Source organism: Pinus tabuliformis, chromosome 7 (assembly GCF_031772625.1).
Source record: "Pinus tabuliformis cultivar Carrire ecotype Pingquan chromosome 7, CPIR1, whole genome shotgun sequence".
Taxonomy (NCBI): Eukaryota; Viridiplantae; Streptophyta; class Pinopsida; order Pinales; family Pinaceae; genus Pinus; species Pinus tabuliformis.
Genome location: NC_142293.1, coordinates 1,223,630,002 through 1,223,654,198, shown reverse-complemented (window position 1 = coordinate 1,223,654,198; position 24,197 = coordinate 1,223,630,002).

Below are 24,197 nucleotides of genomic sequence, written 5' to 3'. Positions count from 1 at the left end.
CTTCACTGCTGACCATGTATTTCATAAGTGTTTCTCTGTATAGTCTCTTTGGTTGCCCAAAAACAGATATGGTGGCATAGGATATGTCTAATTGAAGGGAGCCTTGAAGTTTAGCACCCCATGATCTTGATAATAACATTCCATATTTTGGTGGGATATCAGCAACCACCACATCCATTAAAATTGTTTTATTTGGATATTGAACCAAGGAAACACATAAATCCTTTATCAGAGCTAAACACTTTACTTGGTTGGAGTCAAATGAAAATAGGTCCTTATATGGTCTTGTAATGTCTAGGTTGAGTCTCTCCATCTCTGATTTAGGCATAAGGTTATGGGATGCCCCAGAATCAAACATGGCATTGTGTAGTATCTTGTCATGGATATGCAGGCTGACATAAAAAGGTAAAATTCCATTACCTGCTGTTTTTCCATCAACCTCTGGACCAAAAAGTAATTCTGGGGTATCATCCAACACATTAACATCATATTTATTGCTTTTCAATTGAAGGGACCTTTTAATTTGTTGTTTGTAAATGTCATGTTTGGCTAGTTTAGCAAGGGGTATGGCTATTTTCAATTTGCCAATTTCAGACTCAAAGTCAAAAGGTTTTTCAGTTTGAATTTTTGCATTCTGGTTGACCATTTTTTCTTTGTCATTTGACCTTTTAGAGGGGTCCTCTTGGTTCTGTACCTGATTTTGGGGTTTGTCCTTTTTACCCATCTTTTGAGAAGGGTTGTTTGAATTGGTATGTAAAGGAAGTGCAACTGATGGCTATTGATTTGAGGCATATGTTTCAGTGATATCCTCCACTGTGACTTCATTAGTGATAGGATCAGATTTGTCTTTGGATTTTGAAATGGTAGCTTTCTTAGATTGCTGGTCATCTTTTACTTTTTCAGGGTGTGACACATTTATGGTTCTACTTCTTAGTTTGTACTATTTATGAACTTCAAAAACAGCTGTATCATATCCTTGCTTAAAGTCAAAAGACTCACCTGATTTTGTTTGAAATTGCTTTACTTCATCTTCTTTCTGATCTTCTTGAGTCAGGAAAACTTGTTGTTCATTTTTCAAACCCATCAAATTGATGTGGGTGTCATCTATTTTCTCATTAGAAGTAGATGTCTCAGCATAATTTTCTTGGAAAGGAGGTCTGACATGCTAGTCAGGATCAGTCCTACCAACATTAGGATTTTGATTCTTTCTGAAGTTTGGGTTTCTAATATTGCTTGTTTGACCTTCCCATGATGATTTTCTTTCTATGGTTTCTACCCTGTCTCCAAGTCTATCCATCCCTTTGATGATTGCATCTAGCTTTTGCTCAAATGATGAAGGTTCTTCTTTGAAAGTAGTCCTCCTTTCAGTTCTGGCTCGGTTTCTTTTGGCAATTAGATTTGCCTCTACACTAATAGCTATGTTTTGCATGTCTGCTAGAGTTGTAGGGGCTCTTTCTCTCAGTTGATATGCCATATCAGCATCAAAGCCATCAGGGAATTTAATCAACGCTAGATCAGGTGGAGGTCTAAGGTTTTGGGGTATGGCATTATAGATAGTATTGAATCTAGTGCAATAGTCCAGGACAGTTTCTTGTGGGCCTCTTCTTATGGTGTCATATTCAGATAGAATGTGCAGAGGGTCCTTTTTCTTTTCCCATCAGTTTAAGAAGGACTGATAAAGGGCACCCGAATCAGCTATTGAATTTGGGGTCAGGGCCCTGAACCAAGTTCTTACTTCACCTGTCAAACTTTGGACAAAAATTTTCATCCTTACATCATCATCATCTATCTCATAGTTCTCAAAGTAATCTTGCATTTTCCTAGTGTGCAGTAAAGTAGTGTATGTACTAGTCCCATCAAAATAAGTAACCTTACTTTGGTAGTCCTGAGGCATAGCCGCAGGATTACCAGGTAACTGAAGTGGAGCATAACGGTTAGCCATATTTGGGAGAATAAGTGGGACAACAGGGATAACAACAGCAGTCTGTGTGTTGGGTGTGGACAATATGCTCTGTGAAGTGGATGATGAAGAGGGTGAAGAATGACTTATATGGAGGTGAATAGATGGCTTAGCGGGGGTTGGAATAAAACTCTGCTGACCTGCCTCAGGGCTAGTTTCAGGAGATTGTTCTAGTTCCTTCTGGTTCCTCAGAGTTTTAGGGATGAGATTTGGATTATCAAAAACAGGTGGGGGATTTGGGTCAGGATTTGACCTGGTGTGCCTAGTTCTTTTCTTAGGAGCCAGCTTCTGAACTTGTTTTTGGTATTTTTTGAGGCTGTTTTTAGAACTGTTTTAAAGGGACTGTTTAAGCTTTTGGAACCACTGTCTAAGAATAGATAGCAGCTGAAAATACGCTGTCCCCAGTGGAGTCGCCAATTATGTTAACACCCAGGTTGTTCCCTATGACTCCCAAGGGAATACGGCCGGGGTAACCACTAACCAAGCTTTGGATTACAGGTCCTAGCCTACCTGTAATCAGAGAGGGCTCTCTCTTTAAGATTTAACTTTGTTTTGTGAGGATTTTAGGCTAGTTATGAGGTCAGATTGTATTTGAGGTTTTGGTTGCGAACTGTTGTTGTGGGAAGGGCATGAAATGTTTGGGAGATGTTAGTCCATTGGGCATATGGAGTCAGAGAGTTGGGACAGTTCTGTGCCTGTAATGGAGAAAGTTTTACTGCAAGGCTAGATGACTATTCTTAATATAAATTCTGATTATTGAGTGAAACAGTGGGAGATGGAATTACAGACAGTGTGATAACAAATTGAACAACAATTTCCACTTAGTAGCATACATGAATTACTAAATAGAAACTGTGAAAGATTCAGGGTTTATTGGAGCAGTTAAGAATTCCAATTTAAATAGCTGAGCCTATAGAAACATTTATAGCAAGGACAAATTGAAATCAGGGTGTCTCCATGGACAAATCCTGAGCTATTCTTTTTCTTTCCTCCTAAGGTTAGATTAACATGTGAAAGATATGAGTTAAACTGATAATAAACATGAAAAGAGATAGAGAAAACTTATTATATGAAGACACAGCACTAGAATCCTGCAGCATTCAGTAGTTCCAAGATAGCAAGCATCAGTAAGATCAACTTCTGCAAACCCTAAAGCCTTTCTGTATTATTTCTCCAGAGACTACAGCCGAGTTCTCTTTCTTCAACAACATAAGTAAACAACAACCCCTAAATGAACTGCGTGGGGGAGATTTTATACAAAAATATCAAGTAAAATATCTAGAATGATAGTTATTGAGCAATAACTATCTCTATCAACTTTGTACAGTGAAGTTATTACAAAATTTAAAGCCTGTAGTAAAGGCACATAACAGCTGTTTGCTGTTTGTCAATTGATGATGACTTTTGGGCCCAAGGGCCGGCTGTGTTAATTCTTGGACGGCTTCTGCTGACAACGGCTGCTGTAGATGACACGTTGTGGCTCTGATGCCTTTGGGATGCTGACCTGTAATCTTTGACCTGTGGCTGCTGATCTATGACTTCTCTATTGATTCTCTACTTGCGGTAAAACGCATTTGATTAGATTATTTTTTCAAATCACAGCAAAGTCCTTATCATATCTGTCCACCATTGATCAGTGGACATCTGATGCCTTCGCATCTTGAGGAGTGTCTCATCTGCATCTGTATATTTGTAGTAATTAGGGGGGACTTCAAACAGATGATTGATTTCATGTTCTATATAAAACAGATTTTCTAGTTTATCATACAGCTCTTGTCCTGTGGGCGGCCCAGTTCCTTCCGAAGTGCTAGATGAGGTAGTCAACTGATCAGTGATGTAGTTGTTGACTCTTTTTGCATATTTCTCATGAGAAGATAGCCTTCCTGCGCTGTTTAGTAAAATGGGGAGTCCCCTGTCATATAATGCTGTGATCTTGGCACCGAAAGCATTTACCTCTGCTTGAATATCCTGACATTTTCTTTCTAGTGCCTGTACATAATTTCTGAGGGTGAGTACCCTTTTGATCAGCAAAATTGTATCAGTTCTATCTCTGATACCCATGTTTGCTAACTGTATGCCATTTTTGTTGTTCAACACATTGATCATTCTAGTAGCTATATCTGGCATACTTCCTAGAGAAGCTCTGGCTTTTTGACTTTCTGCATAAGCCTTGCCCAGCAAATCCATTTGCTCATGGATGGTCTCTATATACTGCCAATTGTCTGTGATTGATTGACCAATCTTTAACCATATGATTTTCTTGAGTTCTGTTATTGCTTTGCCCATGTTCATCTCTTTCTCTAGCTCTTTGATTTTTCTTTCCAAGGTCCTTACTTCCCTTGTCTTTTCTGCCACCTGTTGCTTGGATTTATCATGTTTCTCATTAAGTGTGACCAATTTCTCCTTAGCTTCATTCAGCTCTGCCATCTGGGCTTCTAGGACTTTAATTTCATTCATCAACTTCTGCATATCAAGGCTTGGAGCCTGCTCTGATGTTGGTGCTGGTGCTGATGTTGATGGAGCTGTCTCAATTGTCTGCACTGTAGGAGGAGTGACAATTTGAGGGGGTTCCTCAAGGTCGATTACTTGCTGAGGGGGCTGAGATGTTTGGCCTCCTTCTTTCTGTTGTAGGGATGCCTACAGTGCAGCCTCTGTTTCGATCAATTTTCCCTCTGTCTGGGCAAGCTGTTTATGGAGTGATACCAGCATGGCTGCTACATCTTGGTCCTGCCTTTGCTGGGCAACCTCTTCTGTTTGAGGGTGAAGAGTTGCTGGGATCTTTATCGTCTTTTTTGAGGTTGCAATGTCTGAATCCTTTATCTTTAGCAGCTCCTTTATAGCTTTAGGGTCCTTTGGATCATGCCCAAGCTCTATGATTATATCCTCTAAAGACCTTATCCTGTTGTCTTTAGCCTGGGAGGATGCCTTTTCTAACTCCAATTGTGTAGTGGTATTATTCAAAGAATTCTGCAATCTATAATTTATCAATGTTTTGTCTGCTAGGGTAGCATACACCATCTCACCCGTCTGCTTATGCAATTCAATTTGGTCCATTGGGTGGATGTCCTTGGACAAGATTTCCAAGTTTGTTCTTATATAATCTACTGCAGACTGTGGCTGCAGCGCTGTGGGCATGAAATGGCTCATTATCATTTTTCCCTCTTGCACATCATATGCAGACATCAACCTCTGCTGGTTTGTGGGAGCCATTTTCAACAAGAGATTGTACAGTTGTAACCTCACCGGTTCATTTTTGGTCTTGATGTCTATGAATTGTTCCTTTATGCTAGACTCACCCTTTCTTTGTTGCTCTGAGGAGCTGACTTCTCCTCCAAGTATTCTTTGCTGCTCTTGCTGTAATGAGCTAGCTGATACGTCTGTGCTGGGGGGACCCATCTGTGTTTGACTAAAAGGCATCTCCTCCTCTGAAAAAGGATTGATCCTTTGTCTCTTTCCCCTTGCTGTGATGTTGCGGTACTAAGGGGGGTCTGTTCCTCTCTATCTCTCTTCTTACCCCTCTCTTCATTGATAGGGGTTTGGAGCACCGAAGTCTCCACTGTAACATTCTGTACAGGGGCCTCCTTTTCATGCATTTGCTCATCATTAGGACCAGGAGCCTCTGCCATTTCTTCCTGCTGTTCAGGATGATTTTCACGCTGTTCTTCTTGGTATTTTGGCTCTTTTTCTTGGGCTGATCGCTGCTCTTCAGGGGCCTTTTGCTGTTCTGTTTCCATGCCTGTATCCTTAGCTTAAGTCTCTGCTGTAATTGGGGCTTGGACTGCCTTTTGTGGAGCTGTGGATGATGAAGCAGCTGCTCCCACTTGAGTGCCTGGAAGAGAAGATACCTGTGAACAAAGCTCTAGGTCAGCCAACTTTTGGAGATTTCTTATTCCTCTTTGAGCTAATACTTCTTATGTAGTAGCCTCTTCTAAGGTGCCTTCCTTCCATTCTAGTTGATTTGCATATTTTTCTATGTGAGGCAACCTTATGTGATCATAACTGGCCAGCCTATATCTGACCCTTCTTAAGCTTATAAAATGATTGGGGTCATATGGTACCCAAAGGAAGCTGGTCTGTAAGCCAAGGTCATTTAGCATGCTATTTGCCTCTTGCCAAGCTTCCTCCCTTTTATTGTGGATGAAGGGACCTAATTGGTTTCTGACTTTAAGCTGTGCTTTCTTGCCCTTGCTTGAAAAATGGAGTACATCAGCATTCCCAAATTGCCTGAAATACTCAAGGGCAAACAATCTCATAGGCACATATCTGGGCAATCTGTATGGGGCCAACTCACACCCATATATTCTGATAACTGTGTGGTTTTGGTAAAAATACCAATCCTGAATGCTGTATATCTTGGACAACTGAAGAATTCTCTGCATCTCATCAGTTAGTCTTGGAGGAGGTGAGCTCAGAAGCAGAGACATGGCTGGGTGGATGAAGAGGTCTATAAACTCATAATAAGTGTAAGGGGAATGAGACCTACAGTGGAAAACAGAGGACCAATAGACCACTAAACTTGGATTGCCTTGTGCATCCATTCTTTTCACAGAAAAAGGAAATTTCTCATGCTGATAGTATAGGATTAAATGATAGATATAGGAGGTGTATCTGAACACCCTTTCTCTTTCCAAGTCTATCAATTGCTCATGTATTTTATCGGAGATGTAAGTGGCATAGTCATAACAGATTGGGGGCTTACCAGGGGAAAACATGGCCATTATCACCAGCACAGTTTCATCAACAATTTCTATTGAATTATAGCCCAATACGGGACTAATCATGTCTACAAGGTCTGTGCCCAATTGATTCAGGTATACATGATGGATGGGAGGGTACTTCATGGTCTCAAAGGTTGAATCAACGAACAATTGATTTATCTTGGTGATTTGAGCATCTGTCAGCTTGACTCCTTGTTTTATCAGATCCATCATTGATAAAGGAACTAATTTCTTAGCAGTTTTGAAGTTTAGCATTTCTCTAATGGCTGCAGGGGTGACATGAAAAACAACTGAGCCTGAAGGGTCAAGCACAGCCCTCTAAGTGGGGTCATAGCAGGTAGCACACAGATGGATTAAGTCAGGAAACACATTGACCTGAGGGAGCTTGAAGATGGGGAGGAAAGAGTCCCAAATGCCCAATATATCAAGTCCACTATTATGCTTAGTTTTTAATTCATTTAGCAAGTGAATGTGATACTTGCACTTCATTAGCATTTCCTCTGATATTTGGTAATCTTTATCTGCTAATGGTTTCCACTCCAACTCTCTCTGAGGGGCATTCAATGGAGCAATATTCAGGGCAACAGGTGCTACTGGTGTATCCATGTTTTACAAGTGAATTTGGGTTGAATTTCGACTATTTTTGGGAGAAATACCATCCTGCGCGGTAGGTGAAGTAATTTGCTGAATTACAGCCTGTCTCAGAGCAACAAGGGTGTAATTGGGCACAATTGGCCGGTTAAAAACTGATGGAATTGGTTTTAAGGGGTAGCAGGCCTATTTCTCCAGAGAAAATGGTCAATTTTAATGGTTTTTTAACAATGCAGGACGAAACAGAGTGCGCAGCTGGGGAATTGACAAATACCTGGTTTAATGGCGGTATTTGAGCTTGGTTGCAGTTGAATTCTGGGAGGCAGCAGCTCCGAATGGTGTTGGTAAGGTGCGGCAGCAAAGGATGTGAAAATACATGCAGGAGGCAGAGCAGAAAAACACGGAAAATATGCGCAAAAATGGCAAAATTCGGCCAAATATGGACTTTTTGGCGTTGGCGCGAAAGTTTGGATGACGTCAGCATGACGTCATCAGGTGGGGTCAGGGTCGGGTGATGTCAGCATGACGTCATCGGGTGACGTGGCGGCCTGTGAGTGGTCCACGGGGACTGCATAGGTGGCATGACAGCTCGGAGCGATGGCGGGCGAGGGCGCTGATGCGGCGGTGAGGTGGCGAGACGTTGGCATGACAGGACAGCAGAAAACCGGAAGCGGTAAGCGGTATGATATCGGACCGCCCTTCATACGGAATGTCAGAGGGTCGCTCGATCCGGTAATATGGCGACGCGTGCCCCCGTGTGTACGTCAGTGGACATCAAATTTCGGAAGCTAACGGCAGTACATCGGGGCCGCTCCGAAATTGATGAGGGCCATCGGATGGGAAAGCCCAGATCCGACAGCTGGCGGGAGGCAGAGTTGTCAGGGTGATACGGTCAGGCGGGGAAAAATAAAATATTATTACTCGTTGAAATATGTGCCTAGCGGAACATTGGAAAAAGTGGGTTTTGCGGGTTTTTACAGTGTTACGGGTTAAAAAGGGATTTTGCACAGGTTTATTTACAAAGAGGGTTTAGGTTATTAATCCAAGCAGATCTCGGATTAATCCCAAGATTAATTTTTCAGCGCTCTTTGGGTCGCGCTCAATGTTTTAGCGTTTGAAAATATTCAAAACAATACATAGAGGTATCATGCTCGGGGAGGGGATATATAGATTTTTTTGGGTTTTTTGCATAATTTACATAGTAATAGGGGGAATAGGGGGTATAGGGAGTTAAATAGTGATAGATTAGCAGTTAGTATGAGTGGAAAAGGTGGATGAGGGGGAAAAACACTAAGTTTTATATGAAATCAACTTAGTTTAGGAAGTAGATCAAAATGAAAAGAATTTTTACACAAGAAATGTGGCTTTTAAAGAGACAAGAACCAACAAAAGACTTTGACTTCTTCCATGAGCATAGGTAGTATTGGGATATTAGTAATGAGTGTAATGGGGGTAATCAGGGGGTTAGACATGCTTCATTGTATTGCTGCAAAACTGCTGAATGAGAGACCTGCACTGGCATCATGTTTTTCCTTTGCTTGGGCCAGTGACATAGAAGAAATCATGCTTCTGCAACCCCATCTACCTACCCACTCTATTGCCTAGCATTTTTTGTTACTCCAAGGAGGGTGCACTTAGACTTGCAAACCCTTATGTGCCTTTTCTTTTCTTTTGGATTTTTCTTTTGATTTTCTATCTAAAGGTAGCCTTATTGCTTCCAAGGCCCCAGATTAAACAGTTGAGAACCTTAATTCTCTACCTAACTACTTGCCTGCCAAGATTAAGCAGTTTGGACAGGCTTCTTTCTCTATTCTTATGACAAGAAACTGAAACATGGCATGATCCAGATTAGGCTGTTGGACCATCCATCCAAAATTTAGTCAACATCAAGCTATGTACACATATTGCATTCTCTTGGAAATATGGGATCTTTGCATCACCAAAGCAGAGCATATTTGGAACTTTCTTTGCCAATCATGAAAAATGAAACCTATTGGTATAGGTATCTAACAGTTCCTACACTCTGCTCCACCCAAGCAACCCCAGATGCCTATCCATCCAAATCTGAACCCGGAAAATAGGCAAGCTCAGCAAGTATACTGTGGAGAGACATCATATCCAACTTATGTTGTGCAAATCCAGGAGATTAACCTAAGATCTGGGAGAGTTGTGCTAGATAACCAACCTCCACCTCCACCTAGGGAGGTTGAGGAAGAAAGAGGGGAAAACAACATTAAAGTAAATCCACCCTTTCTTGAGAGATTAGCCCAACCACTCAAGCCTACCGCCGAAGAGATTGAACTTCTGGGAGAATTGAAAAATATATGTGTAAATATCCCACTTCTCCAGGAAACAAAATATGTTCCTATTTACAATAATTTGATTAAGGATAAGTGATTCAAGCATATAGAGAGGCAAAAAAGGGATGCCCCTACCATTAATTTCATTGGGCAGTTGTCCGACTTAATGCTGGGGCAGGTAATCTGTCCAAAATATTTGGACCCTAGAAGCCCTGTAGTAGATGTGCACATTAATGGCACCATTGTCCCACACACTCTGATCGATCTTAGGCCCACCATTAATGTGTTGCCCAAGGACACCATGCTCAAGCTCAACATCCAAGGTTCATTGAGGAAGACCACAATAGTTCTACAACTTGCAGACTATTCCAGAGTAGCCCCTAAGGGAATTGTGGAGGATGTGATGGTCTCCATTAAATCTTGGGAGTACCCTATATATTTCCTAGTTCTCTAGCCTAAAGCTGAGCTTATTGGTTACCCTCTCATCCTTGGCAGGCCATGGTTGGCCACTGCCGATGCTTACATTAGCTGTAGAGCTGGGAATATGACCATCAAGAATGGGCATATGTCCAAGCAGTTAGTCTTATACCCTCCTGATCAACCTTCTCTAGACCATGACTTACCTTTATGGATAGAGGAGGAGGAAGAAGATGAAGTTTAATCCACCCAACTTTATGCTTTAGAAGCAAACATGGCAGGAGGACGACAGGATGAGGATGACTTGATTGAACACCTACTCCAAAGTCCAACTCCCAGTTCATTACCATTAGAATAGGCAGAAAAGGTAACCTAGAACAGTCATCCAATTAACCTATTATTTGTCGATTCCAACCCTCTCCATGTCAAAACCATAGAATATGGCACAGAGAGAACCTTGAAAATCAATCCATCTCTTTCTGCTCTCCAAAAAGAGAAGTTATGCAACATGTTAAAGGAAAATCTAGAAGCCTTCGCTTGGAGTTACAAAGAAATGAAGGGAGTACACCCCTCAGTGTGTACTCACCACATATACATAAAATAAGGTTGCAATCTGGTCTAGAAACCACAAAAGAGGATGAATCCAACTCTTATATATATAGTCAAAGAAGAACTGCAAAAACTGGTAGATAGGGGATTCATTTACCCTATCTCCGACAGTGAGTGGATCTCTCCTTTAGTGTTAGTTCCCAAAAAAATGGTAAGTGGAGAATTTGTTTCGATTACAGGGAGTTGAACAAAGCCACAAGGAAGGATCATTTTCCTCTACCCTTCATTGACCAAGTGCTAGATGGCCTGCTAGGGAAAAGGTTTTTCTCTTTCCTAGATGGATTCAGTGGGTATAACCAAATTGATATCTGCCTAGAAGACCAGGATAAAACCACATTCACTTGTCCTTCGGGTACTTTTGCCTATAGGGTCCTTCCTTTTGGCCTATGCAATCCTCCTGCCACTTTCCAGAGAGCAGTGCTGAGTATTTTCGCTAAATTAGTCCATGATGTGGTGGAGATCTATATAGATGATTTTACACCTTATGCTTGTGATTTTCAAGAAGCCCTATCTAAACTAGGCAAAGTGTTGCACAAATGCATCGAGATGAACCTGTCTCTCAGTCCTGAAAAATGTGAATTCTTAATGACTACAAGGACCGTACTAGGTCATTAAATATCTCAGGAAGGACTGCAGGTGGACCCGAACAAAATAGTTATCATCCAAAGGGTCCCACCTCCTTAAAAGAAAAGAGACGTTAGAAGTTTCCTAGGGTTAGCTGGATACTTTAGAAGGTTCATAAAGGACTTTAGCAAGTTGGCCTCTCCCTTATTTGGTCTGTTGGCCAATGACTTTGATTTTATATGGTCAAAAAGCTATCAAGAGGCCTTAGACATCCTAAAGGTTAAGTTCACCACTACACCGATTCTCCGAGGCCCAAATTGGGCCCTTCCCTTTCATATTCATGCTAATTCCTCACACAAAGCCATAGGACTAGCCCTATGTCAGATCGATGAAAAAATTCCTTATGTTATCTATTTTATCAATAAGAATTTATCAAAGGTTGAACTAAATTATACTGTGACCGAAAAGGAACTCTTGGCTATTGTGCATTCCTTAAACAAATTCAGGCATTATATTATAGGCTATCAAACATTTGTGCATCCTATCCATGCTGCAATCAAATATTTAATGAACCAACCAGATGTGAATGCTCGAATTATAAGATGGATACTTTATTACAGTAGTTTGATCTAACCATTTTTGATAAACCTGGTAAGGAAAATGTTCTTGCAAACTTTTTGTCTAGAGTAAATTTTCCTACGGGTGAAGAAGTCATAGTGGATGACCAGTTACTGGATGAGCACTTATTTGTTATTTCAGTTCTCTCTCCATGGTTTGTTGATATAGTAAACTATTTGGTGTCAGCACAGTTCCCACCAAAATTGTCCTCCAAAGAAAAGAGCAAGATAGTTAGGAAAAGTGGCCCCTTCACTTGGATTGGGCGAAACCTATTCAAACTTGGCCCAAATGAAATCTTCAAAAGGTGTATCAGGGAGGAGGAATTCTTTGACATCCTTTTGACTTGTCATGATGGGCTTTGTGGAGGTCACTTTATAGCAAAGAGGACAACATTTAAAGTGTTACAAGCAGGCTATTATTGGCCCACTCTTCATGAGGATGTAAAAAAATTCACTAGTCAATGTGATCGGTGCCAGAGGATGGGAAGGCCTACTCCAAGATATGAAATGCCTCTAGAGTCTCAAGTGACTTTCAAACCATTTGACAAGTGGGGCATGGACTTCATTAGGCCTATTGACCCTCCTTCAAAGCAAAAACAGTACATTATTGTGTGCACTAATTATTTGACTAAGTGGGCTAAAACCAAGGCAATTAAGACAACAACAGAAGAGAAGGTGGCTGAGTTCCTAAGGGAGAATGTATTCTACAAATTTGAGTACCCTAGAGAGTTGGTCACAGACCAAGGCAGCCATTTTACGTCCAACATGATTGAAGACTTCCTCAGACATCACAAGATCAAGCATAGAAGCTCCACTCCCTATCATCCACAAGCTAATGGGCAAGTGGAGGTGATCAACAGAGCACTAGAGGTCATCTTTACCAAAGTGGTAAGCAGCAGTAGGAAGGATTAGGCAGAAAGACTAGTTGAGGCCACCTGGGCCTATAATACCACATGGAAGACCACCACTGGATTCACACCCTATGAGCTGGTATATGGGAAAAGGCCTTGTTTTCCATTGGATTTGAATATAACACATTAAGGATGGAAGCCCAACTAGATCTGGATCTCAGCAGTGCACAGAAAGACAGATTGTTCCAGTTGAATGGTTTGGATAAATTCAAAATGTAGGTCATCCTACATAAAGAGGTAATTCAACTTCAGAGGAAGATCTAGCATGATAAAAATATCAAGGAGAAGAAATTTTAGGAAGGCGATTGGGTGTTGCTATATGATTCTAGGTATAAAGACTTCAAGGGCAAGTTAAGGAAAATATGGCTAGGACCTTATGTTGTGGAAAGATTCCATGATAATGATTCAATGTAAATCAAAACCATAGATGAAGAAGCCATTAATTTGCTTGTTAATGGACACCAATTGAAAATTTACAGGAGAGCTTTATCAAAACAAGAATTCATTGATGATATCAATAAAACAGTAATTATAGTGGAGCAAGTTCCAACTCCTCCCTCATCAAATAACTGAGAAAAAGAAAAAAGAATAAGGACTCAGGTGAAAACCTTCATGAGGCATCTAAGTCCCATCATTGGGTTGAAAACCTCTTGAGGCGGCTCAGTGGTGTCAGAAAGAAAAATAAAAAAAAAAATAGAATAAGGAGGCTTGGGTGAAAACCTTTCTTTAGGCGCCTAGGGCAAACAACTAGGTTGAAAACCTCTCTAAGGCAGCCTAGTTGTTTTTCAAAAAAAAAAAGTAATCATGAAATTTCCATTTGTAAGTCACTCACATATTTATTTTTCCACCCATTACCATGCATTCCTCCATCATTTTTGTCATTTTTTCACTCCATTGCTTCAATTTATAAAAGCATTGTGTTTTCTACAGTATCCCATGAAAACCTACAAGATAATCCTGTAGGAATTATAGTGACCCAGAAATCCTACAGGAAGTAGTACGAAGGAAAATGATTGACTTTCTAGGCCACTAAAATTCACCCTCTCCATCATCAATCACCACACCTTATTCACCATCATCATCCCTACACTCACCATTAGAAAAAAAAAAACAATTTCAAGAGTATTTTTTCCAGTCTTCGAAAAAAAGGAAACAGAGAGGAATAAAGAGCATCACATGAATATTCCTTGCTCTCCACACTCCTATCCCTTCCTTCCATCCATGTCACCACCCTGACAACCCCAACAAGAAGAATGATTAAAGAGTTTTGAGCGAGAAGCAGCTATAGGAAATCTTGTAGCAGCCTATCGCACAAAATACCAACCACTAGCAACAAGCCTTCAGCATGATGATCCAAGAACTCTAAGGTGACAACATCATATCTTCAACCACAGGTACCTACACAAACAAAGAAGCCATTAGCAGACAACAAGAGGAGGTAGAAGAATAGCAGGCAGCAAATACACACAACAGCACCTCTAGTCTTCGACAACTGCTGCATAGCATTGAAACCACAGGTAAGTATCTCGCTCGTTCTCTCCTATGCATCATGTAGTAAAAAAAAAGTAAGGGTTACGAGATAGTTGATTGATAAGTGAAAAGGTGGCCCATTAACTTGGCCACCTTCGTTCAGTTAACACATGCACAACTGGGTGTCCTCTCACATGTGGCCGGAGTCAACTCAAACACAGAGAAGGAGTAGGACAATAACGGTTCAAACTATGGATCCATAAGGTGGGAGCTAGTTACGAGGAGTGGGGAATGATGAAGTGGTAGAGGGGATAATGGTCCAAAAATAGAAACATAACTTTGCTGCCAACACACCACCTCACCCGGAATCACCATAAGAGGTAATGGAACATCATTCCCATGTATTCATGCATTTCACTCCCTCGAACTTCACTCACTCAGTTCACTCTCATACCCAGGAAACCCATCGGAAGAAAAAATCCATCGTTTCACTGCACAGGAATTCCTACAAGATTGCACAGGAATTCCTACAGGATCATAAACAGGAATTCCTACAAGATTGCACAGGAATTCCTACAGGATCATAAACAGGAATTCCTACAGGATACATAGAGACTGTGTACAAGATTGGCAAAGAAGAGTTCAGAAGGGATATCACGGGAGTTGGCCACCGCAAAAAATCTAAAGAGGTAGGCTCTATAATTACATCCCTCTTTACAAGTAATTGAACCAGAAATCCTTTAAGTTTGAGTGAATTTAGCAATTGTGTAAGGGAATTACATACATAGTCATTTCTGTTGTGGTTCTGCATTTGAAAATTGTTTCAACCCTCTCATATCCACAAACTTCGCCAACAAGATTATTGGTGGGTTTAATAGGAGGGAGCCCACCAACACTGTGAGAATCAAACAACACCCCTAAGTTATCGAAATCTTCACAAGACATAATTTGATGGGATTTTTCAAAAATATCATAGGGTATGATGATGAGGTAGCTGAAGAATTTTCTCTCTCCCTCACTCCACTCACCAGAATCCATGCTAACTATTGTAATAAGGGGCCTCTCTATATATCACACCCTTGAGCTCATCAACAGAGTCACCACACTTCCCCTAGGAATTCCATGGAGGAAAGAAGACAAAGGAGATAGCTAGGTTGCTAAAAGAAAATTCTTTTTACAAGGTGAGGAACCCACTAAGGAAAAAAATGGAGTAAGGAGGGAAAGTCTGCCATATCCATGGAATGAGGTAAGCTACCAACTGATCAAATACATTTCATGTGAGGGTAGGTATAGTGTGGTCTATGGCTATCATTTCAGGATCCTTGAAGAATTGAGATTTGGAGCAGAAACACCCCCTCACCAAAGGCTCAACATACCATACTTCCTCCTTCAATCACTCATAGACTCAAGCATCAAAGTGAAGGAGGGAAATTTCCAACAGTTAGCTCACCATGGGTTAATCAGGATCCTTATAGAATATTCCCTCTAGAACCTGAGAACTCCTATAACATGGTCATTTTTTAAAGACATGCCAGTAGAGGATGACATCAAATATCTCACTTATGATGTTATTCCTACTATCAGTGAAGAGGAAGTAAAACAGGAAGAGGAAGATGCAAAAGGAGATGAGGATGAGATGGATGAAGAAGGAGATGACACACAAGAACATGATGAAGATGAAAAAGAATATGGAGAAGAGAAGGAGGATGATGAAGAAACAGAGGAGGATTTTTAGGAGGAAATTGATAGAGATTATTAAGATCTACAAGAAGAAGAAGACAGGAAGGACATAGAGGAAGAAGGCAATGGAAAAGAGGGGATAGAAAACAAGGAGGAGTCACCTAGGGTGTCTCTAGAAGCCACTGGGAGAGAGGCAGTAGTTTCCCTCACTACTCTTAGCACCCCAATAAATCAAAAAGGGAAAAGGCATAGGCAGACCCCATTATATTTCAAGACAAGGAAAAGCACGAGGATAAGGTAGGGGAAACCCCAAACACCAACCAAAATTCCCGTTGTGATTGAGGCCTCACCTAAATAGTAGGAGAAAATGCATCCTCCTAAGTATCCTATCACTTGATTCTACAGGAGGCACAAAAATTGGAAAGGAAGGTAGGGGAGTAGCAAGAAACTAAAGAAGAGGACCCAGAGACAAATGAACCCAGCCCCCAGCCTAACCTGGACTCCTATTACCCATTTATTGAAGAAGGCAAGGTCATACCTCAAAAATTTTCCATCCCACTATTCTTCGAGCTTGAGAAGTAGAGGGCTAGAACTCGCCGATGGATGCAGATCACCAAATCAAAGAGGGTGGAAGAACATGGAAGAGAAACTCAAGGAGATGGGCAGAGAGATAAGTGGATTAACAGATAAAGAAGCTATAATGAGAAATCAAATAGAGAAAGAAAATGCATAGTTGAGGGGACAACTGCGAGAATGAGAGAATTAATTGGCATGTATGGCCAATCTCTCTTTGGAAGCAATCCAGTGTACAATGCTAGCGAAATCCTATGCTCTCTACCTCAAAGAACAATGGTTGCAGCTTCAAATTGAGACCCTAGCATAGAGAGGAACCATGCCATTTCAAGACTGCAGGCAGTTTATCGATCTTTGTGGTCAAAGTACACTAGAAGATAGGGCCAAAATGGTTGAGTTTTATTTGCACAACATGGCCCTCACAGACATGAATGTATGGGACCCTAATACCAAGCTAGGAGATTTACAATTAATGGCTTTGGCATCATGCATGAACCACAAGGAGTCAAGGGCTACAGAAATGAAAAGGATATTGGCAAGAGAGAAAACTAAACCTCTTCTGATCAGAGCTAAACAATCAAATCCCATGGCCCTCATCAGTACCCATAATTTGATTACAAATGATCCTTAACTGGCACCTAGATATCTTGCTGCCCAAGAGCAAGAAATTTCACATTTTGAGGAAATGTTCAGGTTGCTAGGAGAAGATAGTATACATGCTTGCTTGAGGAGATGGAACACACTGCCATACAACTTAAACATAAGAGAGTATCACTCTCCTCAAAGGTTGTGAGAGGCACTCAACAGGACACCTATGTATAAGCAATCTATGCAAAGGTTGAAGGTCAATTGGATTGGCCTAAAACTCAATCCACCACTACTCTTAGGGATAGTAAAAGGGAGAAAAGAAGAAGAAGAAAAGATACAGTGGGAGGAGGTAGAAACGAAAGCAGGCTTCTATAAACAAGAAGATGAGACCACAACAGAGGCATGGGATGTCAGAGAGGCCACTAGAGCCATGAAGGATATGGATATTGATTAAGTTGCTCAAAGGATGAGAAACACTTTCAGTAGGGGGGTGATGATGAGCCTCATCATTGGGTAACTATATGGGCCTTAATTCACCTCCTAGCTTAGTGAAACCAAATTTTCTCATAACTTATTACATGTTTTTTATTATATTTTGTTTATGAGGTGAGTTAGAGTTGGATATTATTCTTTGTGGTCTAATATGCATTGAATGTAGGATTAAAGGAGAAAATCAAGGAATTTTGGCAAAGACTAAGGTCAAAACTCGAATGGGACAAGGGAGAGGGATTGTAGGAGCTAACTCCTCCTCATTTACTACTCCTCCATTTGAATATTCCTCCATTCATCACATTATCTCGGAGTGAAGATAGTCGAATCATGAGGACCAGAAGGCAGCCGAGCAAGTGAGAGACAAAGCACCAGTTTATCTCTAGTTGGGAACCGAGCCTCCCTAATTTTAAGGAAGTATTTGGGGACTTCAGATGTATAAGTAGAGAGGCCTAGGACCTCATTAGGATTCATATTCTCAATTGTAAAACTCGAATATATTTTCAAGCTGCAAAACTTATGACAGTTCTATTGATGTAATTTGTTGTTTTAGTAATAAGAATGAGTTTTATTTTGAGCCAACACTGAGTTAACTCAAAGGGATGAAGCTCTTGGGTTAGGGCCCAACCTTTGTAGCCAAGGCCCCTATTTATTGTACATGTATGTTTAGTGTAGATTCATAGCTTTGTTGTTAATTTGCTTTTTAGATGCATTTCCATTACAAGTAGTGTAGATTAGATTGGTTGTTTAGTAGTTTTCTTCCATTTCTACCTCATTTCAAGTTGCAGGTTAGTAAGGAGAAAAAGGATCACCATAAGGTTGTTAGAAGGTGTCTCAGCCTCACTTCCTTCCTCTAGGACCATGAATTGAGGAAGGGACCCTTAAGCAGCCCCAAAAACACAAATTTCTAGTTCTTTTATGAGCTTTGGAGTTTGTTGTATTTAATTTAGTAATTGGTTAATTTTGCAAGGTACATTTTATTGTCATATTTTTCCTCTCCGTTTCTACAATACATCTCACTCATGCGTTCATTCCTTTCAGCAACTTTCTTGGTGCATAGTATAGGCAGTTGATTCATTAATTCTTCTTTTGTAGTTTACGAAAATCTATCTTGTTGCATAGCTTTTTGGAAGTGTTAGGTTTCTATACCAATAGGTTTCATTTTTCATGATTGACTATGGATGTGCCAAATATGATCATCCTTTCCATGTTGCAAAGGTTCCATATTTTGTATACAGAAAAAGAAAATGAAAAAATGTAAAGAGGGTATGCCCTAAAAGAAAAATCAAAGGGAAAAAAGAGTAAATTAGTTAGAAAAAATAATAAAAATGAACCCCAAACCAAAAGACCAGGAAAATGGCTAGTAAAAATGCCACTGTTATCTTATTTGCAAGTTCACAAGGTGCAAACACTATTTCATCACACCTAATGGAGGGCCCAGCAGTTCAATCTAGACCACTCCATATTTAAATTTACTGTTCTAGAATAGAGAATGAATATCTATCCAAACAATTCAAGCTTGGTAGATGAGTAGATAGATAGAGAAAATAAGGAGCCCAACTGCTTAAACTGGGCCCTTGGAAGAGATAAGGGTAGATTTAGATAGGAGGGCAGTCACAAGAAAAGAGGAAAATCAGGGTTTGCTAGTCCAAATGCACCCAATCAAAAGGAAGAAAAAATGCTAGATGTAGGTTGGGTAAGTAGGTTGAGGTTGTAGAAGCAAGATTATGATCACTTTTTGTCTTGTCAAGAAACACTCATCTCATCAATGACATTGGTACCATGGAAAAGTGACTATAGAACAGTGGGAGCATGACTAATTTCCCCCATCATTCCCCCAGAAATCTTTTAGTAACATCCCCTCAAGGACCTTGGGATCTGCCCAATAGTCTAGCTCCACTTCATTTGATGAGAAATGCTAAGTCTAACACTAAGTTTACTTAGTGAAAAGAAGCCACATTTCTTGTGTAAAAATCATCATTCCACACTCCTTTCATTTTCTTGTGCCTAATTTTTCACTTTATAAACTTAGCATTTGTTCTTACAATTTCATTCCATAAAGTCATATTAACATTTAACTTTATTATTTAGCTCCCTCAATCATTTTTCCTACCCCTATTCTACAAAAAACTATATAAAAACCAAAAAAATATAAATATCCCTACCCATTGGCAATTATAGCCATATAATACAAAGTTTGGGGAATATTAAGTTCATTTGGGACTTTATATTAACCCTTCCGCATCTGTAGAACCTTGGGATTTATTTAACCTCTGGTTAAATAAATAACCAGGCTAACCCCGCACAAACCATACATTTATACCCTCCGCGCATGTACAACAAGGAATTCATTTAAAAGTTTGGTTAAACGAATAACCATGCCCACCCATATAAAGCAAAAAACCCATAAACCCTAAGTTTTTAACCCCCGTGACATTTTTAAATATTAAATATACGAGCGGGTCCCTGCACCGTATCATACCAGCATCTGTGCTTCCCGACAACCATTGGATCGTGCCCGCCAGATCCAACGGCCTGCATTGATATCTTAGCCGCCCCGCAGTACGAAGGTTACCTCCCGATAGAAAGTGATTTTGATGCCGTATGTAGGGACGCGTGGCCCGTTTCTATTGCATTAGGCCCGCTCTGATAGAAACCGCTCTCGTACCAAAAGCGGTCCGATGCAAACCACTTACCGCTTGTCCTCCCCGCCGCCCACGTCATACACCATGCCAGCACCCGCGCTACTGTACAGTCTGTCGTGGCCGCCCCGTCACCCATCCACGTCAGCTGCCACGTTACCCTCCATACCATGCTACAGGACTAGGTGACGTCATGCTGACGTCAGCACAAAAAGTGCCAAAAAGTCCGAAAAACCACAAATTTTCGTTAAAACTCACGAAAGTGATGTTTTTTGTTTGTTTTTATGCGACCAATGGTGAAATTCTGTGCATGAGAATTACGTCCAATCTACCATTGACATCCCAGTCTGCCACCCAGGCGTATTCAACCCGTAAACACGACCTCCTCAGCTCTATCTGCAACTGCATTCCACAGCAAAGTCTCAAATAAACAGGTATTTACCTGGGAATGCCCATAAACCTTGTTTTTTCATAATTTCTCTGCAAAAGACCACCAATACAGCTAAATTCAATTCAAATACATTATCACTCGCAAGCTCCTCCACTCTGCCTCACTATATAACCATACTTATGAGCAAAACCTGCCAAAATTTGTGACCCTCTGACAAAATTGTCCATTAAAGCTTGAAATCCAGCTCCTGTTCGCCTGCAAAACCACCAAAAAACCTATAAAATCCCCGCTCTTTCCACTATTTTCAAGCTTCCTCATTGAAGAATCCTGCAGACTCTGTATTCCCGTTGAGTTCCACTCAGCAAGGACACCTTCGCACAGAACTCAAACTGCAAATTTCTTGCTAGAAATCCCTCCATCAGGACTCTGTTTCTTGTTAAAATATATACCAAATCCAACTATAATCACAGTCAATCATGGACCCTCTAGTAGCCCTAAATATTGCACCATTAAATGCACCTCATAAAGAGTTAGAGTGGTTGCCTCTTCCTGACAGAGACTATCAAATTGATGATATGGAGGGAATCAAGCCTCACCTTCAGGCTTTCTGTGAAATAAGGAATAACTTCAGAAACAAAGCTGACCTGTTTGGAATATGGGAATCTAATATGCCTATATATTACCTACACTCAGTGAATGTTTTCCCTGATCTCATCCATCAATTTTGTGCTAATTATGAGCATTCTCAAAGGGCAGTGATGGACCCTCCTGGAAATTTCCTCTTTTACATTACCCCTCAGTCCATAAATGAGATGCTGCAATTCAAGCCAACTCAGCCTTTGGTCCCCCTTTCCATGAAACACTTGCTGGATCAAGCCTCAAAGTTGTCCTCTGCAAAAGTTGATCGAATCTCCAAGCTGTGTATGCCACCAAAGTGTTACTCCAAATTCAAAAACCCCTAACACCATGCTTGGTTTACTGAGGATGGAAAAATGCTCATAGACATGATTTCCTACATCCTGGGATTCAGAACAAGTGAAATTATGGATGAGACTGTCTTTGCTTTGATCTCCATGTTTACTCCAGGACAGCCCCCTGCTGTCAAGTATGACTATGCCACCTTCATAGCCAACATGATTCATGAGCAGTTCATGAAACTAGAGAGGGAAAGGGTGTTCAAATACACTTCATATATATATCATTTGCTGTTGTACTATCAGTCTGATAGTTTCCCGGTCTTCCTTAATAAATTGGATGCTAGGGGGGAGAGAAGGTCTATAATATTTTGGTCCTTAGTGTTCCATCATGTTAATTACTCCCCATACACATACTGTGAGTTCATTGACCTTTTTATCTATCCAGCCACTTGCTTATTGTCAACAGATCCTCCTCCCAAGCTCACTGCTGAAATGGAGAGAATCCTACATCTCTCAAAGGGGTACAGCATTGGTGACTGGTACTTCTACCAAAACCACACTGTAATCAGGATTTATGGCTGTGAGTTAGCCCCCTACAGACTGCCAAAATATGTCCCCATGGGACTTTTTGCCTTGGAGTACTATCGGCAATTAAATAGTGCAGATTTAACTCACTTCTATGGTGCTAGGAAAAAGGCACAGCTCAAGATAAGACAACAACCGGGCCCTTTTATCTTTAATAAAAGGGAAGAAGCATGGAAGGACGATGACACTATTCTAAGAGAGAAACTTAAGCTCAAACTAAGTTTCCAATGGTCACCATATGACCCTGAACATTTCATAAGATTTAGAAGAGTTAAAAACAATCTCACAGGATATGTGCCCCACAGAATCCTTGAAATTGAACAATATGCCAATCAACAAGAATGGGTAGAGGGCACACTAGTGGAAGAGCTTACTGCAGAAGAGATAATAGAAAAAGCAATCAAAGACCTTGAAAAATCAGTTGACCTGGAATCTTTTGGACAGGTGTTTTGCACATTTCCTCGACACCTTGGAGCAGGCACATCATCTACCACAACTTCCCAACAACCTGCCCAAGTAAGTGCTCCACCTGTAGGGACAACTAAAGGAAACGAGGTGCAACATTCAGAGCAGCAGGTGCACCATTCCGAGTAGCAAGAGACAATGGCAGACTGGCTAGTTTCAACAGATGAACAAAGTCAAGGGCAAGACCCTTCAACACAAGAAAAGATGACTGAATTCCCTGTGTTACAGACTCCTCTTAATGAGGAAAGGGCGAAGAAAAGGGATAGACAGGAAGAGACAGCCATAGGGGCATCTATAGATCAGCAAGGAGAGAAAAGACAAAGATTAAATCCTTATTCAGAAGAAGAATTTCCAGAGGGACCAACTGAACAGCAAGTTCCCCCAAGTATGGAAACATCAGCTAGCTCCTTTCAGCCAGAGCAAGAGAGACAACAAGGTGTGGAGGTTACATCCACCAGGAAACAGAGTAGACAAGGCTCTGACATCAAGAAAGCATTCACAGATATCAAGGCCAGAAATGAGCCAGTAAGGTTCCAGCTCTATAACAAATTGCTAAGAATGGCTCCCACTAATCAGCAAAGGCTAATGGCAGCCTATGACATCCAAGCAGGGAAAATGACCCTCAGTCATTTCAGACCTACAACGCAGCAACCACAATCAGCTGCTGACTATATCAGAACCAATCTGGAAGTTCTCTCTAAGGATATCCATCCAATGGACTAGATTGAATTACACAAACAAACTGGTGAAATGGTATATTCTAGCTTGGCAGACAAAACATTACTGGCTCATAGATTGCAAAATTCATTGCACAATACTTCTGCCCAACTAGAATTAGAGAATGCCTCCTCAATGGCTAAGGATAATAGAATCAAATCCTTGGAGGAGATTATTATAGAGTTGGGACATGATCCCAAGGATCCTAAGGGCATTCAGGCCTTGATCAAAAAGAAAGAGGAAGACATAGCAGCCCCCAAAAGACAACTCAGGCTGCCACCTACAATTCATCCTCAAACCACAAAAGTAGCACAACAAAAAGAAGAGGAGGATGTGGTTACTTTACTTATGAGGATGCATAAAAGACTGATAGAACTACAAGGTAGACAGGGAGAGCTGGCCTCTCATCCAGTTCAAACAGCTCACATTCTTACAGCTGCTCCTCCTATGGTCACCGCAACAATCTCCCCTACTGATCCAACACCAATAGCAGGTACCTCAACTTCAGCAGCAGTTTCAGCAATAACTACAATAGCAGCAGAGCAAGAGGCCAGTTTGAGTATGGACGAGATGATGAAAGAAATAAAGGCTCTGGAAGTACAGATGGCAGAATTGAAAGAGGCCAAAGAAAATCTAGCCAAAATTGAGGTAAGATATGACAAATCAAAGATGGATGTAGCAAAGAAGATAAGGGAAGTAAAGGCCTTGGAGAAAAGAATAAAAGAGCTGGAAAAGGAGCTTACCATTGATAAGACTCTAGCTGAAGTCAAGAAAATTTTGTGGGCCAAAATTGGCCAATCCATTACTGACCAGTGGCAATCAATTGAAACTATACATGAGCAAATGGAATTAATAGGCTTAGCTCAATTCGAAACTCAAAAGGCTAGAGCATCACTAGGAAATATGCCTAAGCAAGCCAATAGAATGATTCAATTTCCGAACACTCATACCAAAGAGCAGTTGGAAGCAATAGGTATTAGGAACAGGACAGAT